Raw genomic sequence first — 13,029 nt, forward strand, 5'->3', positions numbered from 1 at the left:
TTGGCGGTTCAAATCCCTGTGACAGGGTGAGCTCCCGTTGTTCGATCCCTGCTCCTGCCAACCAGCAGTTCGAAAGCATGTCAAAGTTCAAGTAGATAAAAGGGTACCGCTCCGGCGAGAAGGTAAATGGTGTTTCCGTGCGCTGCTCTGGTTTCGCCAGAAGCTGCTTGGTCATGCTGGCCACATGACCCGGAAAGCTGTACGACAGCTCCCTCGGCCAGTAAGGCGAGATGAGCCCTGCAACCCCAGAGTCATCCGCGATTGGACCTAATGGTAATGGTCCCTTTACCTAAATCTAAAATGTGCTATATTGGTTGTGCATCACCTCCAAATTGAATATTGTCAAGGGAGGCAGGGCTTGGATCATGTCCCTCTCATGGTTAGTTAAGTAGTGCGAATCTACCAAGATACCAGCCAGGAGGAATAACATTTCTAGAGACTTTTGAAATGACATTTTTATTTTTTTCCAGATCTACAATGTTGGCTCATCATGCCAAAATGTAACCATTAAAACATCAAAACTGGAAAGTACTTTTCAATCAACAAATTAATGGTTTCCTAAAGGTTACTTGTGCCAGAGTATAGCTTAATCTCTATCTAGAAACTAATAATCCTCCACAAGATAAACCAACTTTTTTCTTCTCTTTCAGTGAGCTTATGCTCTGCTAAATTCTACAGGTTAGTACAAGATTTACACACATTAAAGGCAGATCTCAACAGCATGACTAAGAAACCCAGCTTAAAATGCAACTGTGTTGATAGTTTGGTTTTAAATGAATGGGGTTGGGTGATGGGACAAGAGAACGGAGCAAAATTAGCTACTCACAGGTCTCTGAAAATTCACTGTCAGCCACACACAAACACCCCCAATCATCTCAGCCATGTTGTCTTAGCTAAAGGAGGGAACTGAGTGGGGGAAATGATCCAACCAGGACTTGAAGCTTCTGTTTACTTTCCTCACATTAACTTTAGATTTAACACCAGCTTCAAACCTACTTCTGTAAGAAAAGCATTCAGGGAAAGAATAGAAAACACTTGCGAACCTTCCTCAACCATTTAATCTCACTCACGTTCTTGCTTAGATCTCCACTTTCGTTTAATGACTCTCATCATCTCTTTCTTTCTGCAAAACTATATCTGTTGCTGTTTCAAAGTCATTTAGACATGTAAGGAAATATTCGAGCTTTATTTGGCTCCTGGAATATTCCAAAACAGAAATGTAGCTAAGGCAAAACATTTTATGCCTTTTGGAGCTTTGCTCACTCATTACATATAAAGATTTGATTACTGATTCCCTCTGATTTAGGAAAGAATATATATTCATAGATCTATCATCATAATCTAATCTTTTTATGTTTACATAGCCTGATTTATACTTTAAAGCCTTCTAAGTGATGCTTTTTAATTACTATATCATAATATATTGCATTTATTTAAATACTGAAAAATTTAAATGTTTTCAAATGAAGCTCTTGGCAAACTCCTTTTTCAGCCATTAATAATGAAGGCAGACCATAAAGCAGTGATCTTCCTTTATTGAACAGTGAATAGAAAAACAGTTATTGAAACAATCAAAGGCAATGCAGAAAAAAAATGCATTTTGACCTCTTCAGATCCATTTATAGCTAACTTAACCTTGTACCAGACCTCTACAAACCTATCCAATTCAGGTAATGAGTTGGACTAATTTTTAGCAGTCACAAGCTGGTTCCTGCTCACTAATTTCACTAAGCTAAGCAAACCCACTAGAGTAAAGATAGCTCTCCATTCCCCTCCTCACAAGCATGCTTGGAACCAGTACAAAGGTGCCATTCATTCCTTCTCCATCTCTATGGGTCACTCTCTATAATAATACTGATTAGAATTTATTTTCACCAGAGCAAGCTAAATCAATATTAATTCTAGTCCCTTCACCATGCCAAAGAGATGTTCGGGATAGGAGTGGGCAAAAAACACTAGGACATTGGTCTTCGTTCCGGGTTAGGCCCCAGACTAACTACATCACAAACAATAGTGAACAGTCTGGAAAACTTACTTTCTGCAAAGCTTAGCAAGATCTGAAAGATACACACATCACATCCACACTGGCCAGGCTCCCTCTGCCAGCTAGGGATAAAAGGGTCTGTTAATTTCACTTCTGTCAGTTTCTCACACTTCCAATTTTAAATTCAGTTCTCCACATTTCTGTTTGTTTGTTTTTAAATAATATTTATTATTTTTCCAAAAACTTAAACACTAAAAAGAAAAAAGAAACAATACAACACAACACATCAAATTAACAAAACAAAACAAAGACAAAAAAATAAATCAAACAATTTCATTATCCCATCTTTCATTCACTTATTTCCACGACCTCCTCACACCTCCCTTTTTGTATTCCACTTCTGTTAATTATTTCAGCAATTCCTTTCCATCTTCCTCTGTTTTCTATCCTATAATTATCTTAACTCATTCTAACCTTATTTTTTCCTTTAATGCTCTATTAACCTATCTGTACTTAATTCCTTATAATATTTCTACTAAAGCCATATAACTTCATTCCAACATTTTTCTAACATTCATTAATTTTACAATATTTCTGTAGATAGTCTTTAAACTTTTTCCAATCTTCTTCCACCGACTCTTCTCCCTGGTCTTGGATTCTGCCCGTCATTTCCGCCAGTTCCATGTAGTCCATCAACTTCATCTGCCATTCTTCCTGGGAGGGCAAATCTTGTGCATTCCAATACTTCGCGATGAGTATTCTTGCTGCTGTTGTTGCATACATAAAAAGTTTTATCCTTCTTTAACACCAATTGGTCGACCATGCCCAGGAGAAAGGCCTCTGGTTTCTTCAGGAAGGTATATTTAAATACCTTTTTCATTTCATTATAAATCATCTCCCAGAATGTCTTAATCCTTGGGCATGTCCACCAAAGGTGAAAGAATGTGCCTTCAGTCTCGTTACATTTCCAACATTTATTTTCGGGCAAATGGTAAATTTTTGCAAGCTTGACTGGTGTCATGTACCACCTATAAATCATTTTCATTAAGTTTTCTCTTAGGGCATTACATGCCATAAATTTCATACCTGTGGTCCATAACTGTTCCCAGTCAGCCATCATTATATTATGTCCAACTTCTTGTGCCCATTTAATCATAGCTGATTTCACCGTTTCATCCTGAGTGTTCCATTTCAACAGCAAGTTGTACATTTTTGACAAATTCTTAATTTTGGAATCTAGCAATTCTGTTTCCAATTTTGATTTTTCCACCTGGAAACCAACTTTTTTGTCCAAATTATATGCCTCCATTATTTGGTAATAATGGAGCAAATCTCGCACTTTATTTTTCAATTTTTCAAAGCTCTGCAATTTTAGTCTGTCTCCCTCTTGTTCCAGAATTTCCCAATATTTCGGCCATTTGGCCTCCATATTTAGTTTTTTCTGTGCTTTCGCTTCCATTGGTGACAACCATCTTGGGGTTTTCTTTTCTAACAAATCTTTATATCTTATCCATACATTAAACAATGCTTTTCTAACAATATGATTTTTAAACGCTTTATGTACTTTTACCTTATCGTACCACAAATATGCATGCCAACCAAATACATTATTGAAACCTTCTAGGTCCAACACAGTGTTTTCAAGTAGCAGCCATTCTCTCAACCAACAAAAAGCAGCTGATTCATAGTAGAGTTTTAGGTCTGGCAGGGCAAATCCACCTTTTTCCTTTGCATCTGTTAATATCTTAAATTTTATTTGAGGCTTCTTGCCCTGCCAAACAAATCTGGAAATATCTTTCTGCCACTTCTTGAAACAATCCATCTTATCCAAAATTTGTAATGTTTGAAACAAAAACAACATCCTTGGCAGCACATTCATTTTTATCACAGCAATTCGGCCTAAAAATGATAACTTCAAATTTGACCATATTTCTGAATCCTTTTTCACTTCAATCCAACATTTTTCATAATTATCCTTAAATAGATTTACATTTTTAGCAGTCATATTAACCCCTAAATATTTCACTTTCTTAACGAATGTTAGTCCTGCCTCTTCCTTAAACTTCTCTCTCTCATTTACAGTTAAATTTTTCTCTAAGACCTTAGTTTTCATCTTATTCAGCTTAAAACCTGCTACTTGCCCAGATTCTTGAATCAGTTCCAATACCCTTTTTGTACTAGATTCTGGTTCCTGTAGGGTCAATACTAAATCATGAGCAAATGCTTTCAGTTTATACTGTTTAACTCCCACTTGTATACCTTTGACCTCTTGGTCCTTTCTTATCATGTTTAACAAAACCTCAAGAACCGATATAAAAAGCAGTGGAGAAATTGGGCAACCTTGTCGTGTCCCTTTCTCAATCTTAAACACTTCTGTCCCTACATTGTTCACAATTAATTTTGCCTTTTGTTCTGAATAAATTGCACCTATACCATTTTCAAAACCTTGACCTACCCCCATCCCCTGTAGATTCTTCTTCATAAAGCTCCAGGAAATGTTGTCAATGGCTTTCTCCGCGTCCACAAATATCAAGACAGCCTTAGTATTAATATTCACTTGAAGTTTTTCTAAAATATTAATTATATTCCTCATATTGTCAGACAAATGTCTGCCCGGGAGAAAGCCCGCTTGATCTTTATGAATTTCTTCTACTAACACCTTTTTTAATCTTTTAGCCAAAATGTCTGCAAAAATTTTATAATCCACATTTAGCAGCGATATGGGGCGGTAGTTTTTGAGCTGTGTCTTTTCAGTCTCTGTTTTCGGTATAAGTGTAATGTAAGCTTCCTTCCACGACTCTGGTGCCTTTCTTCCTTCCAATATTTCATTACAGACTTCCTTCAATGGTTGTATTAACCAGTCTTTCAAAGATCTGTAATATCTTGAAGTCAAACCATCTGGTCCTGGAGATTTACCTAATTGCATGTTCTGGATAGCCCCTTCCACCTCCTGATCCGTTATTTTGTAGTTCAACATTAGTTGTTTTTCCTGAGAGATTTTGTGTAGTCCATTTATTTTCAAAAATCAATCAATGTCCATTTCTTTCTGCTTCTCCTGTGTATAAAGTTGTTTGAAATACCTCTGGAAACACTTCCTAATCTCCACTGGGTTCTGTATATTTTTTCCTTCCACTTCCAAATTCGTGATAGTATTGAGTTTTTGTTTTTGTTTTCATTTGCCAGGCCAACAATTTCCCACATTTATTTGCCGATTCAAATGTCTTTTGCCTCATCTGTTTAATCTTCCATTCTATTTCCTGATTCATCAGCTTCGCATATTGTACTTGATATAACTTTATCTCTTTCAGAATCTCCTGGGACTTTGGTTTTGCTCTCAGTTTCTTCTGTCCTTCCTCTATCTTTCCCAGGATTTTGTCCTTTTTTTCATTCTGAGTTCTCTTCTTAATTGCATTCTGTTGTATTAGGAATCCTCTCATAACTGCTTTGCTTGCATCCCAAATTACTCTTTTTTCCACTGTAGTGTTCATGTTTATCTCAAAGTAATCTCTTAGGGTTTTTTGGGCCTTCTTGGTCACCTCTTCATTCCTAAACAAAGTGTCATTCATCCTCCATCTGAAGGAACCACTTGGCATCAATTTCATTTCCATCTTCACCGCATTATGGTCAGAACAAGTTTTGGGGCAGATCTCCACTTTGCTGATCTTCGGAGCCAATCCCCTGGTTACCCAGATTTGGTCAATTCTTGTCCATGTCATTTTAGCCTCAGAGAAGAAAGTTCCCTCTCTTCCCAGAGGGTTCTTCATTCTCCAAATATCAACTAAATCCATATTTTCAGTCATGTCAAAAAAGGTTTTTGGTAGTCTACCATCCTTGGTGACTACCTGTCTCTGTGCCTTATCCATATTTGTAGAAACCACTCCATTCATATCTCCCATCAAAATCATATTATAGTCCATATAATCCATCAGGGTCTCATGTAACTTCTTAAAGAATTCTGATTTTCCTTCGTTTGGTGCATAGATACCTAAAATCAAGAATTTAGTTTTAGTTTTAATGGAAAATAAGGTTAAAAAATACGTTATTTACAATATGATAGAAAATGGAGAAAGATGGAAAGGATTTGCTGAAACAATTAAAAGAAGTGGAATACAAAAAGGGAGGTGAGAGGAGGTCGAGGAAACAAGGGAATGAAAGATAGAGTACGGAAAAGAGATGATATATGTTTTTAAATTGTTTTTGTTTTGTTTCTTTTAGGGTTAAGGCTAGGGAGTGGGGTTTGTTTAGTTTAGTTTAATGTGTTTAGTTTTGAGTTTAGGTTGTGTTTTACATTGTTTATATATTGTTTATATATTGTATTGTATTGTTTATTTTTGCTTTTTGCTTTCTTTGTCTTTTTTTCTGTGTTTTCTTTTTCTCTTCTTTTTTCTCTTTTTGTAACCTATAAAAGTAATAAGCATTATTTTTTTAAAAAAAATCAAGAATTTCTCTCCTTGTGATTGGATTTCAATTGCTACAAATCTTCCTTGGTCGTCTTTAAATAAGAATTTCGGTGATAGGCTCTCCTTTGCATAGAGGACCACTCCTCTTTTTTTAACTTCGTCTGATGAAATGAATTCTTGGCCCAATCTTTTATTACTCAATATCTTCCTGTGTAGCCTTATCACATGTGTTTCTTGTAAACAAATCAAGTCCAAATGTTCTTTTTTCAATAAATGAAAGACTCTTTGCCTTTTTCTGGGGAATTTAGTCCATTCACATTCCAGCTCGAGACCTGCAGCGCCATCATGTGGTTACGCTGATGTTCCTCCAACTGCACCCAATGCTTGCTCTTCTTCTGTTGGTAGTAATGGTGGCACGTTCACTGAGGAGTCTAATCCAAAAGACAATGTTGATATGTCCAATATTCCCCTGTTTGGTGATCTTCGGTCCGATGCTCTTGGCTCTTTTCCAGGTCCCTTCTGCAGATCTTCCTTGTATTTGTACAAAAACTTCGCTTTATGCTCTACTGATCTTATTTTTATCAGTTCTCCACATTTCTGCAACAATTTGCAATTTTGAAAAATTCCTGTTGAAAATTCATTGCATTTCAGTGCAAATGTCTCCAAATAAACACACTTTTGTTGCAATTTCCCCTAAAATAATGCTTTTTCCCAGGTTGTTTTCATGAATATGTGCATTTGATGCACATTTCCCCCCAATGTATGCATTTTTGTAAACATTACTTGGTTGGAAAACTTTGCGAAAGTCAGGCAAGTGTGCATTTTGAAGGGTAGCTGTGTTTTGGTTCACATACTGTTTTGGAAAATTTGAACTGGATAGATTTTCCTTTAAAAGCATACTGAGTTGACTTTCTCCCCCATCCCTAATGCCAGGCATGGCCAAACTTGCCCTTCCAGATGTTTTGGGACTACAACTCCCATCGTCCCTAGCTAACAGGACCAGTGGTCAAGGATGATGGGAATTGTAGTCCCAAAACATCTGGAGGGCCAGGTTTGGCCATGCCTGCCCAATGCCAACTGGATATCAAGATGGAAGCATTGGCTACTGCTATTAATAGGTCTTTTAACAGTTAAGACAGTTGCTGTTGATGTTATCTCATTCATTTCTGGTGCCAGACATGAAGACTCCTCCACTAGGATATGAGGTCTGGATCAGAAAATCAATATGGGAGAAGATGCTACACATGCCACGTAAGAGCCGCATTTCTGGAAGAGAACTAAGAAGTGGGTGTTGATGACAGGAAAACCTACAGATAACTGGTAATTGTAATGTGGAGACTCCGAAGTAAGTAGACATTTGCCAAGAGAGTTTAGTAGATACCACTGACTTTGCTTTGCGATTTTTTTCTTGACACATTGCATGCATAGTCTACATATATGGAGCCACCCATGCCCTGGTGTGGCTTTTCCTCACAGAGAGCAGCATTGTGTGTACATTTGATTCATTACTTCTCAACACCCCATACTGGCTATGGCAAACAGTGCCAGCATCAGAGTCCAAAATAAATGCATTTTACAATGATAAAATGCAATACACACAACAGTTACATAAGCTATAAAACTAATTTTAAGCCAATAACTATCTTAAGCATTTCTACAGAAAATTAGTCCTTTATAACTTTCTACAGTGTTCTTACAGTAAAACACAGCCTGCATACTGAGTCAAAAATAGTACCTTTCATTGAATACATCCATCAAAACACATCTGTACATGGATTTTTAGAGAGCACTTTAATTTGTTCAAATGTTGAATGGAATAAAAGGGGATATGGAGGCAAACATTTAAAGAGATTTTCTGTGTTTTCCTTCCTGACATTCAGCTTGGATTTTTTACACCATGGAAAAATGCCTAATAAAGTACATGTATATTTGAAATACAGGATCCTTGCATCAAAAACAACCTGCGCAATATTTTTAAGTGTCAAAAGTTATAGATGTTGTCCCCAAATTGCCCCGTATTTATTTATTTTTAAAAACTGGAGTTTTATAGCATTAAACTTTTTTCTTGGCCCATACCTTTGAGATGGGGAAACTTCCATGAACTGCACCACATCTGAATGTTGCTAATACTATATGAGTATGGAGTGGAAAGGATTTTTTATACCAAATGTTCCCTGTGCCATGTGGCTCATTTCCTTTTCAGATGCCAGAAACTCAAATAACGATTTTTGGAGGAGTTTGGTATAATTTTTGGAAAGGAACACCAACCAAGAGTCAATAATTCTTTTGTTGTGTTCTTCAGATGGCATTTTTACTTATTCATACAACTGAGCTGTGTAGAAGTTGTTGGTATGCGATTGTATCTTTCCTTACTATCCTTACTATCAGCTGTTATGGGGCTCAAACCAAGAACTGTGTGGATTCTTGTTTCTTGTGCCACCAGGACTGCTAGATGGGGGAGGGAATGACCAACTGTTATTCCTGGGGCCTTCACACTGTGGGAGGGGCCCCAAGGGCGCCTAAAAATTGATAGCCTATCGCTTTAAGAAAATTCTAAGAAACTGCAAAAGCTTTGAAACTGCCAGGAAAGCTTTTGTTATGCAAGTGCCCTTTGCCATGGGAAGAGAAGCTGCTAAGATCTTTATTGCAGCACATACGCAGCTAGTACATGTAGGTTCAACAAACGCACAATAGATTTTGCTATAAAAATGCAACACAATGTTTCTACACTGAGGCCATATAGCAAAACAGCCGATGCTTATGCTAAGTTTGCGCAAGTGCACTGATACGAAATGTATCCAATAAGTGAATGAGATAATGAGAAATACTTCTATGCATATGATTGGAGAAAATTGAAATGCTTTGTGTAAAAACTTATAAATATCACCCCCAGACCACTGAATCGTGGTTGCAGTTTTTGCGGAGTAATCCGACCTATTGCTTGGAAAGTTATAAATGGCTGGACTTTATCTCCTCCCGGCTCCTGAGTTTTATTGGCCACAGACCTAGGAGTTTTTATAGCCTTTGGGGGCTTGCAACAACACCACAACTCATCCCCTTGGTCACCACCCCAGGACTCACTTGCTGTCTTCCTTCATTTTAAGCAAACTGCCATCGAGGAATACCACCAGATCAGATCCTCTTCGATGCCACCATATGACCTCATTTCTATCTGCCTGCTTGTCACTTGCCCTAGGTACTTGCCCAGTCTCAGGCCTGAGTGCCCAACACTTATCCATGTTCTTTCAGAGAGGAAATAAAGGTCTCAATTTCAGCACAGTTTTTCTACACTTCCTCCCTCAGCTCTGCCCTCTGGCAGTTGGTTGCCCAGGCAACACCGCTATTCCCTGAGGACCAGCATTCCACAGCACTCTGCTGCCATGCAAAAGGAGGGCTTGCAAAGTGACACCCCCATCTCCTGTATTGGCTTATTTAGATGGGCAGTTTGCCTGAAGAAAATTGAAGCTCAAGGGAAAGTGCAATTGTCTCATTTTTTAGAGCTTGAAAGTAGATTGATTGTGAATGCTGATGTTGAGCCAGTAGAATAAAGAATTTGTATAATTTGGCTCTACTGGAGCTAGAATAAAATATTGAGGCTGATGGGCAGTTAATGTTGGGAGCTTCTCCTCCTCCTCTTCTCCTCACCCTCACATAATGTTTCATAAGGCAAATAGCAGGCAATGAAGCATAATGGGGATGGCAAAACGTACCACACAGTGATCTCACTTCTCACATTTTGTTTAACTGAATGTTATGGGGAGTGAGGAAGAGAAAATGTCAAGCCACAGCTTTTGGCAGACACCACACATTGGCCATTGAATCCATTGAAAAAGGACTGTCAAGTGGATGTCCTTACATTTGCTCATTCAACCCTACCATGGGCACAGATTCTTGCTGTGGATTATTTTCACCTTAGTTTTCTTAAACAACAACTACTAACTAACTTGCACACTTTATACATAAATAGATAAGTAAATTAATTTGCAATATATGTTATTTACATATTCATTGATGTGTTGAATGGTTTCTTTAAATGGAAAGGTTCATCACTGTTCCACCCGATGTGTATGTCTTTAAGGGGCCAAAGCAAGGGCCAGAGCAAGATAACGAGACCCAGCGTTACAGCTGTGAAACATAGCAGGTGCTGCCGAGTTGTACTGATTAAGCTGTGTTGGCAATTGGGTGTAGTATATAAGGAGCAGCACCTAGCTCTCCCATTACCCTGGGGGATGGGTTGGTGGTTGGGTCATGTTTGTTTGTTAATGTATTTAGTGTAAAAGGAGTTTTTGTTTTTCTTATTAAAACCTTGTTTAAATTATTTTTGAGTCCCTTTTTAATGCATGGTCTCCCCAGCAAGCTCTCTGCAGCGCTACCATACTGCAAAAAGCCAACATGATGTATAATTGCCACTGTCCTTTGCATTTCTTTTTTTGGGAGTGTTGTTTATTGAAGTTGGTCATTGCTTGAGACAGACTATATGCACTAAGGCTGAGAAGTCAATCTCACAGAATTCAGTGGGGCTCGCTTCCCACTGCGAATTTCAAAAAGCAGTAGAAAGCATTGTGTGCATTACTGTTGTTTTCACATGGAGAAATCATTCTTTTCGCATGGCGATTACCCTGAATGTTATGTTTCAGCTGACACGCACATTGCCAACTTCTGAATAAAATACAAGTTTATTAAATAAATTGTTACAATTGGGGGGGGGAGACTTATTTGCAGTTCAGTGGCAGGAGTAATTCATATAATCTAAGATACAAAATGCAAAATATCAGCAGGGTGCTAAACTATCCCTCCCTGATGCCTGAGTGAGGGAAATGAAACATTATGTCAAGTTAATACTGAACTCTGAAGTCAAGCTATTGAGATAGGTTTACTCTCATCTTAAGTTGGGTTAGGGCTGCAGCCTAACTGAATTCAGTAGGACTTCCTTCTGGGTAGTCAAGGTTAGAACCATAGATCACTTTGTGATGGGCCATTAACCACTTCTTTAACTTTGTCTTTAATTACCATAAGACTCTTTGTTGTTTTACACCCCTGGAAATTCATTAGTGTTGAAAGGGAGCACACAGAAGGTAGCTGATTTGTAAATATCTGTTGATGGCTGGGGTATGTGTGTCTATTGTACACTGTGAGATATGTAAAACAAAATCCATCAGCAGCTGATGAAATGGAAGAAAGACTTGTGCAAATAAACCAATTGCTGCAGAATGGAAAATAGCAGATGAAAGCGTGAATGACTTTTGGAACGGATTGAGTCATGTTTATTCATACATCCATTACATCGTATGTCATGTGAACCATGTTACCCAAGATCTTACCGTAGTTTGTGGACGAGCTCTGATGGGAGAGTAATGGTTTCTACCAATTAGTTTTGTGCTTCTATATGAAAGACATATGTTAAGCATGTTACAGAGAATGCTTTGATATAATTTATTCTTTCACTAAGCCTTTGAATATTGTAGTTAAAATGGGTCAAGAGACAGAAAATAAGGTGACCCCAATGAAAGAGAAACTGTGTAATATTTTTCTCAGGGACTCAAGGATGTGCTGGTAAACTTGACAGGTATTTTTCTCATTTTAGACCTACCTGGCTATATGAAATTCTAGGCTTTACTTGTAGAGATAATATAAATGATGATTCAAAGGTAGATACAATATGTATAATTCTAGGGAATTAAGGTATATTCGTGCTCTACTAATAAGGATACCTTCTCTAAAGTATAGTAGCTTATAAAGTAAAGTACCTTTTTTTCTTTTTCTTTTTGATGAAACATTCTTTCCAGCCTGGCCAGTAGAAGGGAAAAGAATTATTACTTTAATTAGGTTAAATCTCTCTTAATTCTTATTTCTTTTACAGGAATCTTAATCCTTTCTCTTGTAACTCTTTATTTCAAGATAGCACAAGCTGTTAAAACCTAATTATTTCTCTGTATCATTACTTTAATTTCAATTTATTCAGAAACCCTTTTAAAATGCTGTGTAATTTGAGCATATTGTATTTTCTATTTTATGATTTTCAGTAAAACTTGTTAAAATTCATTTCTGACCTTGCTTTATTTCCTGGGGAAGTATTTAGCTCTCTGTTCTTCTAACAATAAGAAAGTTCTGGATACAAACAGTGCTGTGGAAATTAAAAGTGCTCATGGGGACTGCTTTGATAGCTAGGGCTCCTTAGTCACTATAACTTGGTGTTACCACAAGCCTTTCCTCTGTGCTTACTCTGACCTCTAGTATCAATGATATATTCTAGAGTCTACAGAGGCATTTTGGAACATTCATCCTCCTTATGAGCAGACACAGTAGCCCATCTGGTCTGGAAGCTGAACATCACCATTCCTGTCTCTGCTCATCCATAATATATTTCTACCATTTGAGTTTCTGCCTACTATTCCTTCCACACAGAGAAATCTGCTTGGGGCTGATCCCATTCTGGAATTGCTTTTCCAGAACCACAGGCATGGTTTTCCAGAACCTCACCCATGAGAAACATGGGACGGCAAAAGATTTTTCATGCATGCAATGATTCACAAATGCTTGCCAAAACGTTTTAAACTCATATAACTATTGTGTTATCCAGCAACACAGACTAGTATACTGAATGCTGTGCATTGTACATATTCATCATATGAAACTTCAGATATC

At 37.6% G+C, this 13,029-nt stretch overlaps 1 long non-coding RNA gene across 14 annotated transcripts in view; it reads right to left on the reverse strand.

The window, feature by feature from the left end:
- The window catches only part of LOC308476927, an 808,687-nt gene that overhangs the window by 631,214 nt on the left and 164,444 nt on the right, over positions 1–13,029 (reverse strand). For 12 of the 14 annotated variants that reach the window (XR_013986194.1, XR_013986198.1, XR_013986199.1 and 9 more), the window contains exon 1: positions 9,466–9,692. The exons of the other annotated variants lie outside the window; for them this stretch is intronic. This is a non-coding gene — a long non-coding RNA (uncharacterized lncRNA). Of the gene's footprint in view, positions 1–9,465; positions 9,693–13,029 lie in introns of those variants that run through there. 14 annotated transcript variants of the gene reach the window in all.

Source organism: Podarcis pityusensis, assembly GCF_964106645.2.
Source record: "Podarcis pityusensis genome assembly, chromosome: 5".
NCBI classification, from domain to species: domain Eukaryota; kingdom Metazoa; phylum Chordata; class Lepidosauria; order Squamata; family Lacertidae; genus Podarcis; species Podarcis pityusensis.